Source organism: Cavia porcellus, unplaced genomic scaffold (genome assembly GCF_034190915.1).
Source record: "Cavia porcellus strain 051 isolate PalLab524CR breed Dunkin Hartley unplaced genomic scaffold, mCavPor4.1 scaffold_47, whole genome shotgun sequence".
NCBI classification, from domain to species: domain Eukaryota; kingdom Metazoa; phylum Chordata; class Mammalia; order Rodentia; family Caviidae; genus Cavia; species Cavia porcellus.
Window position 1 is genome coordinate 641,929 of NW_026947530.1, and position 15,573 is coordinate 657,501.

The window sequence follows — 15,573 nt, forward strand, 5'->3', positions numbered from 1 at the left end:
GTTAGGTTTAGGTTTAGGGTTAGTGGTTAGCGTTAGGGTTAGGGTTAGGATTAGAGGTTAGGTTTAGTGTTAGTGTTAGTGTTAGGGTTAGGGTTACGGTTAGGGTTAGGGTTACGTTAGGGCTCGGTTTAGCGTTACAGTTAGGGTTAGGGTTACAGTTAGGGTTAGGTTTACGGTTAGGGTTAGAGCTAGGGTTAGTGTTAGATTTAGGGTTATGGTTAATGTTCAGGTTAACATAGGGTTAGGGTTAGGGTTAGGGTTAGAGGTTAAGGTATGGGTTAGGGTTAGAGTTAATGTTACATTTAGGGTTATTGTTAGCTTAAGAGTTTAGGGTTAGGGTTAGTGTTAAGGTTAGAGGTTAGGGTTAGGATTAGGGTTAGGGTTTCGTTTAGGGTTTGGATTACGGTTAGGTTTAGGGTGACGGGTTAGAGTTTGGGGTTAGGGTTAGGGTTAGGGTTTAGAGATAGGTTTAGGGTGATGGTTATGGTTAGGGTTACGGTCAGGGTTAGGGTTAGTGTTATGGTTATGGTTAGGCATTAGTGTTAGGGTTAGTGTTGGGGTAGGTTTAGGGTTAGGGATTAGGGTTAGTGTTAGTGTTAGGCTTAGGGTTAGGGTTAAGGTTTGGGTTAGGTTTAGGTTCAGGGTTAGAGTTAGGGTTACTGTTAGGCCTTATGGTTAGGGTTAGAATTAGTATTAGTGTTAGGGTTTGGGTTAAAGTTAGGGTTAGGGTTAGAGTTAGGTATAGGGGTTAGCGTTAGTGTTAGGGATAGGGTTAGGGTTAGGGTTAGGTTTAGGGTTATGGTTATGGTTAGGGTTAGGGTAAGCGTTAGGGTTAAGGTTAGGGTTAGGTTTACGGTTATGGTTTGGATTAGTGTTTGGTTTAGTGTTCGGGTTAGGGTTAGGGTTAGAGATTAGGGCTATGGTTAGTGTTAAGGTTAGAGTTAGGGTTAGAGTTAAATTTAGGATTCGATGTTAGATTTAGTTTTATGGTTAGGGTTATTGTTAGTGTTAGTTTTAGTTTTAGGGTTAGAATTTAGTGTTAGTGTTAGTGTTAGGGTTAGGGTTAGAATTTAGGGTTAGGGTTTGGGTTAGGGTTAGGCTTAGGTTTAGTGTAAGGGTTAAAAGTATGGGTTATGGTTATGCTTATGGTTAGGATTAGGGTTAAGGATTAGGGTTAGCATTAGATTTAGGGTTAGGGCTGTGTTTAGGGATAGGGTTATGGTTAGGGTGTAGCGTTAGGGTTAGGGTTAGGGTTAGTGTAATGGTTATTGTTAGGGTTAAAGGTTAGCCTTAGGGTTAGTGTTACTGTTAGGGTTATGGTTAGAGTTAGAGATTAGGGTGAGTGTTTAAGTAATGGTTCGGTCATAGGGTTAGGTTAGGGTTAGGGTTAGAGCGAAAAAGGGTTATGTCTAGGGTTACAGTTAAGGTTAGGGTTTTCGTAGGGTTATGGTTATGGTTATGTTTAGGGTTAGGGTTACGGTTAGAGTTTAGGGTCAGGGTTAGGTTTAGAGTTAATGTTAGTGTTAGGGTTATTGTTAGGGTTACAGGATAGAGTTAGGGTTAGTGTTACAGTTATGGTTATAGGTTAAGGTTAAATTTAGGATTAGGGTTAAGGTTAGGGATGGGCTTCGGGTTAGAATTAGGTTTAGGGTTAGGGTTAGGGTTAGGGTTAGTGTTAGGGTTAGTTTTAGAGTTAGGGTTCAGGTTAAGTTTAGTGTTTGGCTTAGTGTTAGGGTTAGGGTTACTGTTAGGGTTAGGGTTAGTGTTAGGGTTAGGGATAGGGTTAAGGTTAGATTTTAGGGTTATGGTTAGTGTTAAGGTTAGGGTTAGGGTTAGGTGTAAGGTTGGGGTTAGATGTTAGGTTTTAGGTGTATGTTTAGGGTTATGGTTAGAGTTACTGTTAGGGCTAGAGTTTAGTGTTAGTGTTAATGTTAGGGTTAGGGTTAGGGTTAGGGTTAGAGTTTAAGGTCAGGGTTAGGATTAGAGTTAGTGTTAAGTTTAGGGTTATTGCTAGTGTAAGAGTTTATTTTTAGGGTTAGCGTTAGCGTTAGATTTTAGAGTGAGGTTTAGGATTACGGATAGGGTTTGAGTTAGTGTTCGGATTACTGTTAGGTTTAGGGTTAGGGTTTGTGTTAGTTTAGGGTCAGTGTTAGGTGTTAGTGTTAGGGATAGCGTAATGGTTAGAGATTATTGTTAGGGTTAAGCTTAGGGTTAGGGTAAGTGTTAGGGTTAGGGGTTAGAGGTTAGGGTTAAGGTTAGGTTTAGGTTTAGGTTTAGGTTTAGGGTTAGTGTTATGGTTTAGTGTTGGGGTTAGGTTTTGGTTTAGGGTTATGTTTAAGGTTAGGTTTACGGTAAGTGTTATGGTTAGTGTTAGGTTTAGGGTTAGGGTTAGGGTTATGGTTATGTATTAGGGTTGGGGTTGTTTTTAGGTGTAGGGATTAGGTTTCGGTTTATTTAGGGTGAGGATTAGGGTTAGTGTTTATGTTTGTGTTAAGGTTAGGTTTAGTGTTAGGGGTATGTGTTATGGTTATGGTTATGTTTAGGGTTAGGGATAGGGTTAGGGTTAGGGTTAGGTTTTGGGTTACTGTTAGGTTTAGGGTTAGGTTTTGGGGTAGGATTAGGGTTAAGGATTAGGGTTAGGATTAGGGTTAGGGTTAGGCTTAGGTTTAGGGTTAGGGATTGGGTTAGGTTTAGGGTTAGGGTTTGGGTAACCTTTAGGCGTCAGGGTTAGGTGTATGATCAGTGTTAGGGTTAGGGTTAGGATTAGAGTTAGGGTTCGTGGTTAGCATTAGGCTTAGGATTAGGATTACGTTTATGGTTAGGGTTAGGGTTAGCATTAGGGTTAGGGTTAGGGTTAGAGGTTAGGGTTAGGTTTAGTGTTAAGGTTAAGATTAGGGTTAGGGTTAGTGGTTAGGGTGATGGTTACCTTAGGGCTCGGTTTAGCCTTACGGTTAAGGTTAGGGTTACGGTCAGGGTTAGGGTTAGGTTTAGATTTACGTTTAGAACTAGACAGGGTTAGAGTTCGATTTAGGGATAAGGTTAGCGTTATCGTAGTGTTAGGGTTAGGGTTAGGGTTAGGGATACGGTTACAGTTTAAGGTCAGTGTTAAGGCTAGAGTTAGTGTTTGCTTTAGGGTTATTGTTAGTGTAAATGTTTAGGGTTACGGTTAGGATTAAGGTTAGGGTTAGAGGTTTAGCTTAGGTTTAGTATTAGTGTTAGGGTGTTGGTTAGGGTTCAGTTTATGGTTAGGTTTACGGTTAGGGGTTAGTGTTGGGGTTAGGGTTAGGGTTAGTGTTAGGGTAGGGTCAGTGTTAGGTATTAGTGTTAGGGTTAGCATTACAGTTAGAGGTTAATGTTAGGGTTAGGCTTAGCATTAGCATTAGGGTTAGGGTCAGAGATTAGGGTTAGGGTGAGTGTTAAGGTTAGGGTTAGGGTTAGGGTTATGGTTATGTTTAGGTTTAGGTTTAGGGTTAGCGTTAGTGTTAGGGTTAGGGTTAGAGGTTAGTGTTAGTGTTAGGGTTTGGGTTAGGCTTAGGGTTAGGGTTTATGTTTAGGGGTTAGAGTTTAAGGTTAGGGGTTAGGGTTAATGTTAGGTTTAGTTTTAATGTTAGGGTTAGTGTTAGGTTTAGGTTTAAGGCTAGGGTTAAGGTTAGTTTTAGAAGTTAGGGTTAGGGTTAGGAATAGGTTTAGGGATATGGTTATAGTTAGGTTTAGGGGTTAGTGTTCGTGTTTGGGTTAGTGTTAGGGTTAGTGTTACAGTTGCGGTTAGGGTTAGGGTTAGGGATTAAGGATAGGGTTAGGATTAGTGTTAGGGTTAGGTACAGGCTTAGGGTTAAAGATTGGGTTAGGGTTAGGGTTAGTGTTAGAGTTAGGGTTAGTTTTACCTTTAGGTTTAGGTTAGGGTTAGGATTAGGTTTAGGGTTAGAGGTAGGGTTATGGGTTAGCGTTAGGTTTAGGGTTAAGATTATGGTTATGATTATGTTTAGGGTTAGCGTTAAGGTTAGTGTTAGGGTTAGAGGTTAGGGTTAGGGTTACTGTTACGGTTAGGGTTAGAGTTAGAGTTAGAGGTTAGGGTGAGTGTCAAGTTAAGTTTCGGTTTAGGGTTAAGGTTAGTGTTTGGGTTACGGTTAGGGTTAGGATTAGTGTTAGTGTTAGGGTTAGAGCTAAACAGGGTTATGGTTATGGTTAGGGTTAAGGTTATGGTTATCGTAGGATTAGGTTTAGGGTTAGGGTTACAGTTCAGCGTGAGGGTTAGGGTTAGAGTTAGTGTTAGTTTTAGGGTTATTGTTAGGGTTAGAGGTTAGGGTTTGGGTTAGGGTTAGGGTTATGGCTTGAGTTTAGGGTTAGGGTTAGGATTAGGGTTAAGGTTAGGGTTTGGATTACCGTTATGTTTAGGATTAGGGTTTAGGGTTAGGGTTTGTGTTAGTGTTTGGGTTAGTGTTAGTGTTAGGGTTAGGTTTGGGGTTAGGGTTACGGTTGGTTAGGGTTAGTGTTAGGCTTAGGGATAGGGTTAGTGTTACGGTTAGGGTTAGGGTTAGGGTTAATATTAGTGTTGGAGGTAAGGTTAATGTAAGAGCTAGGGTTAGGGTTAGGATAAGGCGTTATTTCAGGATTAGGGTTAGGGTTCAGGTTGGGGTTATGGTTTTGGTTTGTTTTAGGGATAGCGTTAGGTTTAGGGTTAAGATTAGAGTTTAGTGTTAGGGTTAGGGTTTAGGGTGAGGTTTAATTTAGGGTTCCTTTCAGGGTTATGATTAGGGTTATGGTTACAGTTAGGGTTAGGGTTAGTGTTAGGGTTAGTGTTAGGGTTAAAGCAAGTTTATTGTTAGGGTAATGGGGTAGGGTTAGTGTTTATGGGTTAGGATTAGGGTTAGGGTTAGCGCTAGGCAGTGTTAGGGTTAGGGTTATCGTAGGGTTAGGGTTAAAGTTAGGGTTAGGTTTAGGGTTAGAGTTTAGGGTCAGGGTTAGGTTTAGGGTTAGTGTTAGGGTTAGTGTTATTCTTAGGGTTAGAGGCTAGTGTTATTGTTATTGTTAGGGTTAGGGCCTTAAGTGAAGGTTAGGGTTAGGGTTAGGATTAGCGTTAGGGTTAGGGTTAGGGTTCAGTTTAGGGTTATGTTTAGGGTTAGTGTTTATGGTTAGGTGTTAGGGTTAAGGGTTAGGGTTTAGGGTTATTGTTAAGGTTAGTCTTAAGGTTACGGTTATGCTTAGGGTTAGAGTTAAGTTTTGGTTTAGCGGTTAGGTTTAGGCTTAGGGATTGGGTTATGGTTATGGTTATGGTTAAGTTTAGGGGTAAGTGTTAGTGTTTCAGTTAGTGTTAGGGTTAGTGTTAAGGTTGGGGTTAGGGTTAGGTTTAGGGAATAAGTTTAGGGTTAGGATTAGGTGTAGGGTTAGAGATCGGGTTAGGGTCAGGTTTAGGGTTAGAGTTAGAGTTACCTTTAGCCATTAGGGTTAGGATTAGGGTTAGGTTTAGGTTTAGGTTTAGGGTTAGAGGTTAGCATTAGATTTAGTGTTAGGGTTAGTGTTAGTGTTAGTGTTAGGGGTATGGTTATTTTTATGGTTAGGATTAGCGTTAGGGTTAGTGTTAGATTTAGAGGCTAGTGTTAGGATTAGTGTTACTGTTAGAGTTAGGGTTAGAGTTAGAGGTTAGGGTGAGGGTTAAGTTAGATTTAGGATCAGGGTTAGGGTTAGGGTTTGTGTTACCGTTAGGCGTCACGTTTAGGGTTAGGATTAGGGTTAGGGTTAGGTTTAGGTTTAGGGTTAGTGGTTAGCCTTAGGGTTAGGGTTAGGATTAGAGGTTAGGTTTAGTGTTAGTGTTAGTGTTAGGGTTAGGGTTACGGTTAGGGTTAGGGTTACGTTAGGGCTCGGTTTAGCGTTACAGTTAGGGTTAGGGTTACAGTTAGGGTTAGGTTTACGGTTAGGGTTAGAGCTAGGGTTAGTGTTAGATTTAGGGTTATGGTTAATGTTCAGGTTAACATAGGGTTAGGGTTAGGGTTAGGGTTAGAGGTTAAGGTATGGGTTAGGGTTAGAGTTAATGTTACATTTAGGGTTATTGTTAGCTTAAGAGTTTAGGGTTAGGGTTAGTGTTAAGGTTAGAGGTTAGGGTTAGGATTAGGGTTAGGGTTTCGTTTAGGGTTTGGATTACGGTTAGGTTTAGGGTGACGGGTTAGAGTTTGGGGTTAGTGTTAGGGTTAGGGTTTAGAGATAGGTTTAGGGTGATGGTTATGGTTAGGGTTACGGTCAGGGTTAGGGTTAGTGTTATGGTTATGGTTAGGCATTAGTGTTAGGGTTAGTGTTGGGGTAGGTTTAGGGTTAGGGATTAGGGTTAGTGTTAGTGTTAGGCTTAGGGTTAGGGTTAAGGTTTGGGTTAGGTTTAGGTTCAGGGTTAGAGTTAGGGTTACTGTTAGGCCTTATGGTTAGGTTTAGAATTAGTATTAGTGTTAGGGTTTGGGTTAAAGTTAGGGTTAGGGTTAGAGTTAGGTATAGGGTTTAGCGTTAGTGTTAGGGATAGGGTTAGGGTTAGGGTTAGGTTTAGGGTTATGGTTATGGTTAGGGTTAGGGTAAGCGTTAGGGTTAAGGTTAGGGTTAGGTTTACGGTTATGGTTTGGATTAGTGTTTGGTTTAGTGTTCGGGTTAGGGTTAGGTTTAGAGATTAGGGCTATGGTTAGTGTTAAGGTTAGAGTTAGGGTTAGAGTTAAATTTAGGATTCGATGTTAGATATAGTTTTATGGTTAGGGTTATTGTTAGTGTTAGTTTTAGTTTTAGGGTTAGAATTTAGTGTTAGTGTTAGTGTTAGGGTTAGGGTTAGAATTTAGGGTTAGGGTTTGGGTTATGGTTAGGCTTAGGTTTAGTGTAAGGGTTAAAAGTATGGGTTATGGTTATGCTTATGGTTAGGATTAGGGTTAAGGATTAGGGTTAGCATTAGATTTAGGGTTAGGGCTGTGTTTAGGGATAGGGTTATGGTTAGGGTTTAGCGTTAGGGTTAGGGTTAGGGTTAGTGTAATGGTTATTGTTAGGGTTAAAGGTTAGCCTTAGGGTTAGTGTTACTGTTAGGGTTATGGTTAGAGTTAGAGATTAGGGTGAGTGTTTAAGTAATGGTTCGGTCATAGGGTTAGGTTAGGGTTAGGGTTAGAGCGAAAAAGGGTTATGGCTAGGGTTACAGTTAAGGTTAGGGTTTTCGTAGGGTTATGGTTATGGTTATGTTTAGGGTTAGGGTTACGGTTAGAGTTTAGGGTCAGGGTTAGGTTTAGAGTTAATGTTAGTGTTAGGGTTATTGTTAGGGTTACAGGATAGAGTTAGGGTTAGTGTTACAGTTATGGTTATAGGTTAAGGTTAAATTTAGGATTAGGGTTAAGGTTAGGGATGGGCTTCGGGTTAGAATTAGGTTTAGGGTTAGGGTTAGGGTTAGGGTTAGGGTTAGGGTTAGTTTTAGAGTTAGGGTTCAGGTTAAGTTTAGTGTTTGGCTTAGTGTTAGGGTTAGGGTTATTGTTAGGGTTAGGGTTAGTGTTAGGGTTAGGGATAGGGTTAAGGTTAGATTTTAGGGTTATGGTTAGTGTTAAGGTTAGGGTTAGGGTTAGGTGTAAGGTTGGGGTTAGATGTTAGGTTTTAGGTGTATGTTTAGGGTTATGGTTAGAGTTACTGTTAGGGCTAGAGTTTAGTGTTAGTGTTAATGTTAGGGTTAGGGTTAGGGTTAGGGTTAGAGTTTAAGGTCAGGGTTAGGGTTAGAGTTAGTGTTAAGTTTAGGGTTATTGCTAGCGTAAGAGTTTATTTTTAGGGTTAGGGTTAGCGTTAGATTTTAGAGTGAGGTTTAGGATTACGGATAGGGTTTGAGTTAGTGTTCGGATTACTGTTAGGTTTAGGGTTAGGTTTTGGGGTAGGGTTAGGGTTAAGGATTAGGGTTAGGATTAGGGTTAGAGTTAGGCTTAGGTTTAGGGTGAGGGATTGGGTTAGGTTTAGGGTTAGGCTTTGGTTAACCATTAGGCGTCAGGGTTAGGTGTAGGATCAGGGTTAGGGTTAGGGTTAGGATTAGAGTTAGGGTTCGTGGTTAGCATTAGGTTTAGGATTAGGATTATGTTTATGGTTATGGTTAGGGTTAGCGTTAGGATTAGGGTTAGGGTTAGAAATTAGGGTTAGGGATAGGGCTAAGGTTAGATTTTATGGTTATGGTTATTGTTAAGGTTAGGGTTAGGTTTAGGTTTAGGGTTGGGGTCAGATGTTAGGTTTTAGGTGTATGTTTAGGGTTATGGTTAGAGTTACTGTTAGGGCTAGAGTTTAGTGTTAGTGTTAATTTTAGGGTTAGGGTTAGGGTTAGGGTTAGGGTTAGAGTTTAAGGTCAGGGTTAGGGTTAGAGTTAGTGTTAAGTTTAGGGTTATTGCTAGCGTAAGAGTTTATTTTTAGGGTTAGGGTTAGCGTTAGATTTTAGAGTGAGGTTTAGGATTACGGATAGGGTTTGAGTTAGTGTTCGGATTACTGTTAGGTTTAGGGTTAGGGTTTGTGTTAGTTTAGGGTCAGTGTTAGGTGTTAGTGTTAGGGTTAGCGTAATGGTTAGAGATTATTGTTAGGGTTAAGCTTAGGGTTAGGGTAAGTGTTAGGGTTAGGGGTTAGAGGTTAGGGTTAAGGTTAGGTTTAGGTTTAGGTTTAGGGTTAGTGTTATGGTTTAGTGTTAGGGTTAGGGTTTAGTTTAGGGTTATGTTTAAGGTTAGGTTTACGGTAAGTGTTATGGTTAGTGTTAGGTTTAGGGTTAGGGTTAGGGTTATGGTTATGTATTAGGGTTGGGGTTGGTTTTAGGTGTAGGGATTAGGTTTCGGTTTATTTAGGGTGAGGGTTAGGGTTAGTGTTTATGTTTGTGTTAAGGTTAGGTTTAGTGTTAGGGGTATGTGTTATGGTTATGGTTATGGTTAGGGTTAGGGATAGGGTTAGGGTTAGGGTTAGGTTTTGGGTTACTGTTAGGTTTAGGGTTAGGTTTTGGGGTAGGGTTAGGGTTAAGGATTAGGGTTAGGATTAGGGTTAGGGTTAGGCTCAGGTTTAGGGTTAGGGATTGGGTTAGGTTTAGGGTTAGGCTTTGGGTAACCATTAGGCGTCAGGGTTAGGTGTAGGATCAGGGTTAGGGTTAGGGTTAGGATTAGAGTTAGGGTTCGTGGTTAGCATTAGGGTTAGGATTAGGATTATGTTTATGGTTAGGGTTAGGGTTAGCGTTAGGATTAGGGTTAGGGTTAGAGGTTAGGGTTAGGGTTAGTGTTAAGGTTAAGATTAGGGTTAGGGTTAGTGGTTAGGGTGATGGTTACCTTAGGGCTCGGTTTAGCCTTACGGTTAAGGTTAGGGTTACGGTCAGGGTTAGGGTTAGGTTTAGATTTACGTTTAGAACTAGACAGGGTTAGAGTTAGATTTAGGGATAAGGTTAGCGTTATCGTAGTGTTAGGGTTAGGGTTAGGGTTAGGGATACGGTTACAGTTTAAGGTCAGGGTTAAGGCTAGAGTTAGTATTTGCTTTAGGGTTATTGTTAGTGTAAATGTTTAGGGTTATGTTTAGGATTAAGGTTAGGGTTAGAGGTTTAGCTTAGGTTTAGTATTAGTGTTAGGGTGTTGGTTAGGGTTCAGATTATGGTTAGGTTTACGGTTAGGGGTTAGTGTTGGGGTAAGGGTTATGGTTAGTGTTAGGGTTAGGGTCAGTGTTAGGTATTAGTGTTAGGGTTAGCATTACAGTTAGAGGTTAATGTTAGGGTTAGGCTTAGCATTAGCGTTAGGGTTAGGGTCAGAGGTTAGGGTTAGGGTGAGTGTTAAGGTTAGGGTTAGGGTTAGGGTTATGGTTATGTTTAGGTTTAGGTTTAGGGTTAGCGTTAGTGTTAGGGTTAGGGTTAGAGGTTAGTGTTAGTGTTAGGGTTTGGGTTAGGCTTAGGGTTAGGGTCTATGGTTAGGGGTTAGAGTTTAAGGTTAGGAGTTAGGGTTAATGTTAGGTTTAGTTTTAATGTTAGGGTTAGTGTTAGGTTTAGGTTTAGGGCTTGGGTTAAGGTTAGTTTTAGAAGTTAGGGTTAGGGATAGGAATATGTTTAGGGATATGGTTATAGTTAGGTTTAGGTGTTAGTGTTCGTGTTTGGGTTAGTGTTAGGGTTAGTGTTACAGTTGTGGTTAGGGTTAGGGTTAGGGATTAAGGATAGGGTTAGGATTAGTGTTAGGGTTAGGTACAGGCTTAGGGTTAAAGATTGGGTTAGGGTTAGGGTTAATGTTAGAGTTAGGGTTAGTTTTACCTTTAGGTTTAGGTTAGGGTTAGGATTAGGTTTAGGGTTAGAGTTAGGGTTATGGGTTAGCGTTAGGGTTAGGGTTAAGATTATGGTTATGATTATGGTTAGGGTTAGCGTTAAGGTTAGTGTTAGGGTTAGAGGTTACGGTTAGGGTTACTGTTACGGTTAGGGTTAGGGTTAGAGTTAGAGGTTAGGGTGAGTGTCAAGTTAAGTTTCGGTTTAGGGTTAAGGTTAGTGTTAGGGTTATGGTTAGGGTTAGGATTAGTGTTAGTGTTAGGGTTAGAGCTAAACAGGGTTATGGTTATGGTTAGGGTTAAGGTTATGGTTATCGTAGGGTTAGGTTTAGGGTTAGGGTTAGAGTTCAGGGTGAGGGTTAGGGTTAGAGTTAGTGTTAGTTTTAGGGTTATTGTTAGGGTTAGAGGTTAGGGTTTGGGTTAGGGTTAGGGTTATGGCTTGAGGTTAGGGTTAGGGTTAGGATTAGGGTTAAGGTTAGGGTTTGGATTACGGTTATGTTTAGGATTAGGGTTTAGGGTTAGGGTTTAGGGTTAGGGTTAGTGTTAGTGTTTGGGTTAGTGTTAGTGTTAGGGTTAGGTTTGGGGTTAGGGTTACGGTTGGTTAGGGTTAGTGTTAGGCTTAGGGATAGGGTTAGTGTTACGGTTAGGTTTAGGGTTAGGGTTAATATGAGTGTTGGAGGTAAGGTTAATGTAAGAGCTAGGCTTAGGGTTAGGATAAGGCATTAGTTCAGGATTAGGGTTAGGGTTCAGTTTGGGGTTATGGTTTTGGTTTGTTTTAGGGATAGCGTTAGGTTTAGGGTTAAGATTAGAGTTTAGTGTTAGGGTTAGGGTTTAGGGTGAGGTTTAATTTAGGGTTCCTTTCAGGGTTATGATTAGGGTTATGGTTACAGTTAGGGTTAGGGTTAGTGTTAGGGTTAGTGTTAGGGTTAAAGCAAGTTTATTGTTAGGGTAATGGGGTAGGGTTAGTGTTTATGGGTTAGGATTAGGGTTAGGGTTAGCGCTAGGCAGTGTTAGGGTTAGGGTTATCGTAGGGTTAGGGTTAAAGTTAGGGTTAGGGTTAGGGTTAGAGTTTAGGGTGAGGGTTAGGGTTAGGGTTAGGGTTAGTGTTAGGGTTAGGGTTATTCTTAGGGTTAGAGGCTAGTGTTATTGTTATTGTTAGGGTTAGGGCCTTAAGTGAAGGTTAGGGTTAGGGTTAGGATTAGCGTTAGGGTTAGGGTTAGGGTTCAGGTTAGGGTTATGTTTAGGGTTAGTGTTTATGGTTAGGTGTTAGGGTTAAGGGTTAGGGTTTAGGGTTATTGTTAAGGTTTGTCTTAAGGTTACGGTTATGCTTAGGGTTAGAGTTAAGTTTTGGTTTAGCGGTTAGGTTTAGGCTTAGGGATAGGGTTATGGTTATGGTTATGGTTAAGTTTAGGGGTAAGTGTTAGTGTTTCGGTAAGTGTTAGGGTTAGTGTTAAGGTTGGGGTTAGGCTTAGGTTTAGGGAATAAGTTTAGGGTTAGGATTAGGTGTAGGGTTAGAGATCGGGTTAGGGTCAGATTTAGGGTTAGAGTTAGAGTTACCTTTAGCCATTAGGGTTAGGATTAGGGTGTGGTTAAGTTTAGGTTTAGGGTTAGAGGTTAGCATTCTATTTAGTGTTAGGGTTAGTGTTAGTGTTAGTGTTAGGGTTATGGTTATGTTTATGGTTAGGATTAGCGTTAGGGTTAGGGTTCGAGTTAGAGGCTAGGGTTAGGATTAGTGTTACGGTTAGGGTTAGGGTTAGAGTTAGAGGTTAGGGTGAGGCTTAAGTTAGATTTAGGATCAGGGTTAGGGTTAGGGTTTGTGTTACCGTTAGGCGTCACGTTTAGGGTTAGGATTAGGGTTAGGGTTAGGTTTAGGTTTAGGGTTAGTGGTTAGCCTTAGGGTTAGGGTTAGGATTAGAGGTTAGGTTTAGTGTTAGTGTTAGTGTTAGGGTTAGGGTTACGGTTAGGGTTAGGGTTACGTTAGGGCTCGGTTTAGCGTTACAGTTAGGGTTAGGGTTACAGTTAGGGTTAGGTTTACGGTTAGGGTTAGAGCTAGGGTTAGTGTTAGATTTAGGGTTATGGTTAATGTTCAGGTTAACATAGGGTTAGGGTTAGGGTTAGGGTTAGAGGTTAAGGTATGGGTTAGGGTTAGAGTTAATGTTACATTTAGGGTTATTGTTAGCTTAAGAGTTTAGGGTTAGGGTTAGTGTTAAGGTTAGAGGTTAGGGTTAGGATTAGGGTTAGGGTTTCGTTTAGGGTTTGGATTACGGTTAGGTTTAGGGTGACGGGTTAGAGTTTGGGGTTAGGGTTAGGGTTAGGGTTTAGAGATAGGTTTAGGGTGATGGTTATGGTTAGGGTTACAGTCAGGGTTAGGGTTAGTGTTATGGTTATGGTTAGGCATTAGTGTTAGGGTTAGTGTTGGGGTAGGTTTAGGGTTAGGGATTAGGGTTAGTGTTAGTGTTAGGCTTAGGGTTAGGGTTAAGGTTTGGGTTAGGTTTAGGTTCAGGGTTAGAGTTAGGGTTACTGTTAGGCCTTATGGTTAGGGTTAGAATTAGTATTAGTGTTACGGTTTGGGTTAAAGTTAGGGTTAGGGTTAGAGTTAGGTATAGGGGTTAGCGTTAGTGTTAGGGATAGGGTTAGGGTTAGGGTGAGGTTTAGGGTTATGGTTATGGTTAGGGTTAGGGTAAGCGTTAGGGTTAAGGTTAGGGTTAGGTTTACGGTTATGGTTTGGATTAGTGTTTGGTTTAGTGTTCGGGTTAGGGTTAGGGTTAGAGATTAGGGCTATGGTTAGTGTTAAGGTTAGAGTTAGGGTTAGAGTTAAATTTAGGATTCGATATTAGATTTAGTTTTATGGTTAGGGTTATTATTAGTGTTAGTGTTAGTTTTAGGGTTAGAATTTAGTGTTAGTGTTAGTGTTAGTGTTAGGGTTAGGGTTAGAATTTAGGGTTAGGGTTTGGGTTAGGGTTAGGTTTAGGGTAAGGGTTAAAGGTATGGGTTATGGTTATGCTTATTGTTAGGATTAGGGTTAAGGATTAGGGTTAGATTTAGATTTAGGGTTAGGTCTGTGTTTAGACATAGGGTTAGTGTTAGGGTTTAGCGTTAGGGTTAGGGTTAGGGTTAGTGTAATGGTTATTGTTAGGGTTAAAGGTTAGCCTTAGGGTTAGTGTTACTGTTAGGGTTATGGTTAGAGTTAGAGATTAGGGTGAGTGTTTAAGTAATGGTTCGGCATAGGGTTAGGTTAGGGTTAGGGTTAGAGCTAAAAAGGGTTATGGTTAGGGTTACAGTTAAGGTTAGGGTTATCGTAGGGTTATGGTTATGGTTATGTTTAGGGTTAGGGTTACGGTTAGAGTTTAGGGTCAGGGTTAGGTTTAGAGTTAATGTTAGTGTTAGGGTTATTGTTAGGGTTACAGGATAGAGTTAGGGTTAGTGTTACAGTTATGGTTATAGGTTAAGGTTAAGTTTAGGATTAGGGTTAAGGTTAGGGATGGGCTTCGGGTTAGAATTAGGTTTATGGTTAGGGTTAGGGTTAGGGTTAGGGTTAGTTTTAGAGTTAGGGTTCAGGTTAAGTTTAGTGTTTGGCTTAGTGTTAGGGTTAGGGTTACTGTTAGGTTTAGGGTTAGTGTTAGGGTTAGGGATAGGGTTAAGGTTAGATTTTAGGGTTATGGTTAGTGTTAAGGTTAGGGTTAGGGTTATGTTTAAGGTTGGGGTTAGATGTTAGGTTTTAGGTGTATGTTTAGGGTTATGGTTAGAGTTACTGTTAGGGCTAGAGTTTAGTGTTAGTGTTAATGTTAGGGTTAGGGTTAGGGTTAGGGTTAGAGTTTAAGGTCAGGGTTAGGGTTAGAGTTAGTGTTAAGTTTAGGGTTATTGCTAGCGTAAGAGTTTATTTTTAGGGTTAGGGTTAGCGTTAGATTTTAGAGTGAGGTTTAGGATTACGGATAGGTTTTGAGTTAGTGTTCGGATTACTGTTAGGTTTAGGGTTAGGTTTTGGGGTAGGGTTAGGGTTAAGGATTAGGGTTAGGATTAGGGTTAGAGTTAGGCTTAGGTTTAGGGTGAGGGATTGGGTTAGGTTTAGGGTTAGGCTTTGGTTAACCATTAGGCGTCAGGGTTAGGTGTAGGATCAGGGTTAGGGTTAGGGTTAGGATTAGAGTTAGGGTTCGTGGTTAGCATTAGGTTTAGGATTAGGATTATGTTTATGGTTATGGTTAGGGTTAGCGTTAGGATTAGGGTTAGGGTTAGAAATTAGGGTTAGGGATAGGGCTAAGGTTAGATTTTATGGTTATGGTTATTGTTAAGGTTAGGGTTAGGTTTAGGTTTAGGGTTGGGGTTAGATGTTAGGTTTTAGGTGTATGTTTAGGGTTATGGTTAGAGTTACTGTTAGGGCTAGAGTTTAGTGTTAGTGTTAATGTTAGGGTTAGGGTTAGGGTTAGGGTTAGAGTTTAAGGTCAGGGTTAGGGTTAGAGTTAGTGTTAAGTTTAGGGTTATTGCTAGCGTAAGAGTTTATTTTTAGGGTTAGGGTTAGCGTTAGATTTTAGAGTGAGGTTTAGGATTACGGATAGGGTTTGAGTTAGTGTTCGGATTACTGTTAGGTTTAGGGTTAGGGTTTGTGTTAGTTTAGGGTCAGTGTTAGGTGTTAGTGTTAGGGTTAGCGTAATGGTTAGAGATTATTGTTAGGGTTAAGCTTAGGGTTAGGGTAAGTGTTAGGGTTAGGGGTTAGAGGTTAGGGTTAAGGTTAGGTTTAGGTTTAGGTTTAGGGTTAGTGTTATGGTTTAGTGTTAGGGTTAGGGTTTGGTTTAGGGTTATGTTTAAGGTTAGGTTTACGGTAAGTGTTATGGTTAGTGTTAGGTTTAGGGTTAGGGTTAGGGTTATGGTTATGTATTAGGGTTGGGGTTGGTTTTAGGTGTAGGGATTAGGTTTCGGTTTATTTAGGGTGAGGGTTAGGGTTAGTGTTTATGTTTGTGTTAAGGTTAGGTTTAGTGTTAGGGGTATGTGTTATGGTTATGGTTATGGTTAGGGTTAGGAATAGGGTTAGGGTTAGGGTTAGGTTTTGGGTTACTGTTAGGTTTAGGGTTAGGTTTTGGGGTAGGGTTAGGGTTAAGGATTAGGGTTAGGATTAGGGTTAGGGTTAGGCTCAGGTTTAGGGTTAGGGATTGGGTTAGGTTTAGGGTTAGGCTTTGGGTAACCATTAGGCGTCAGGGTTAGGTGTAGGATCAGGGTTAGGGTTAGGGTTAGGATTAGAGTTAGGGTTCGTGGTTAGCATTAGGGTTAGGATTAGGATTATGTTTATGGTTAGGGTTAGGGTTAGCGTTAGGATTAGGGTTAGGGTTAGAGGTT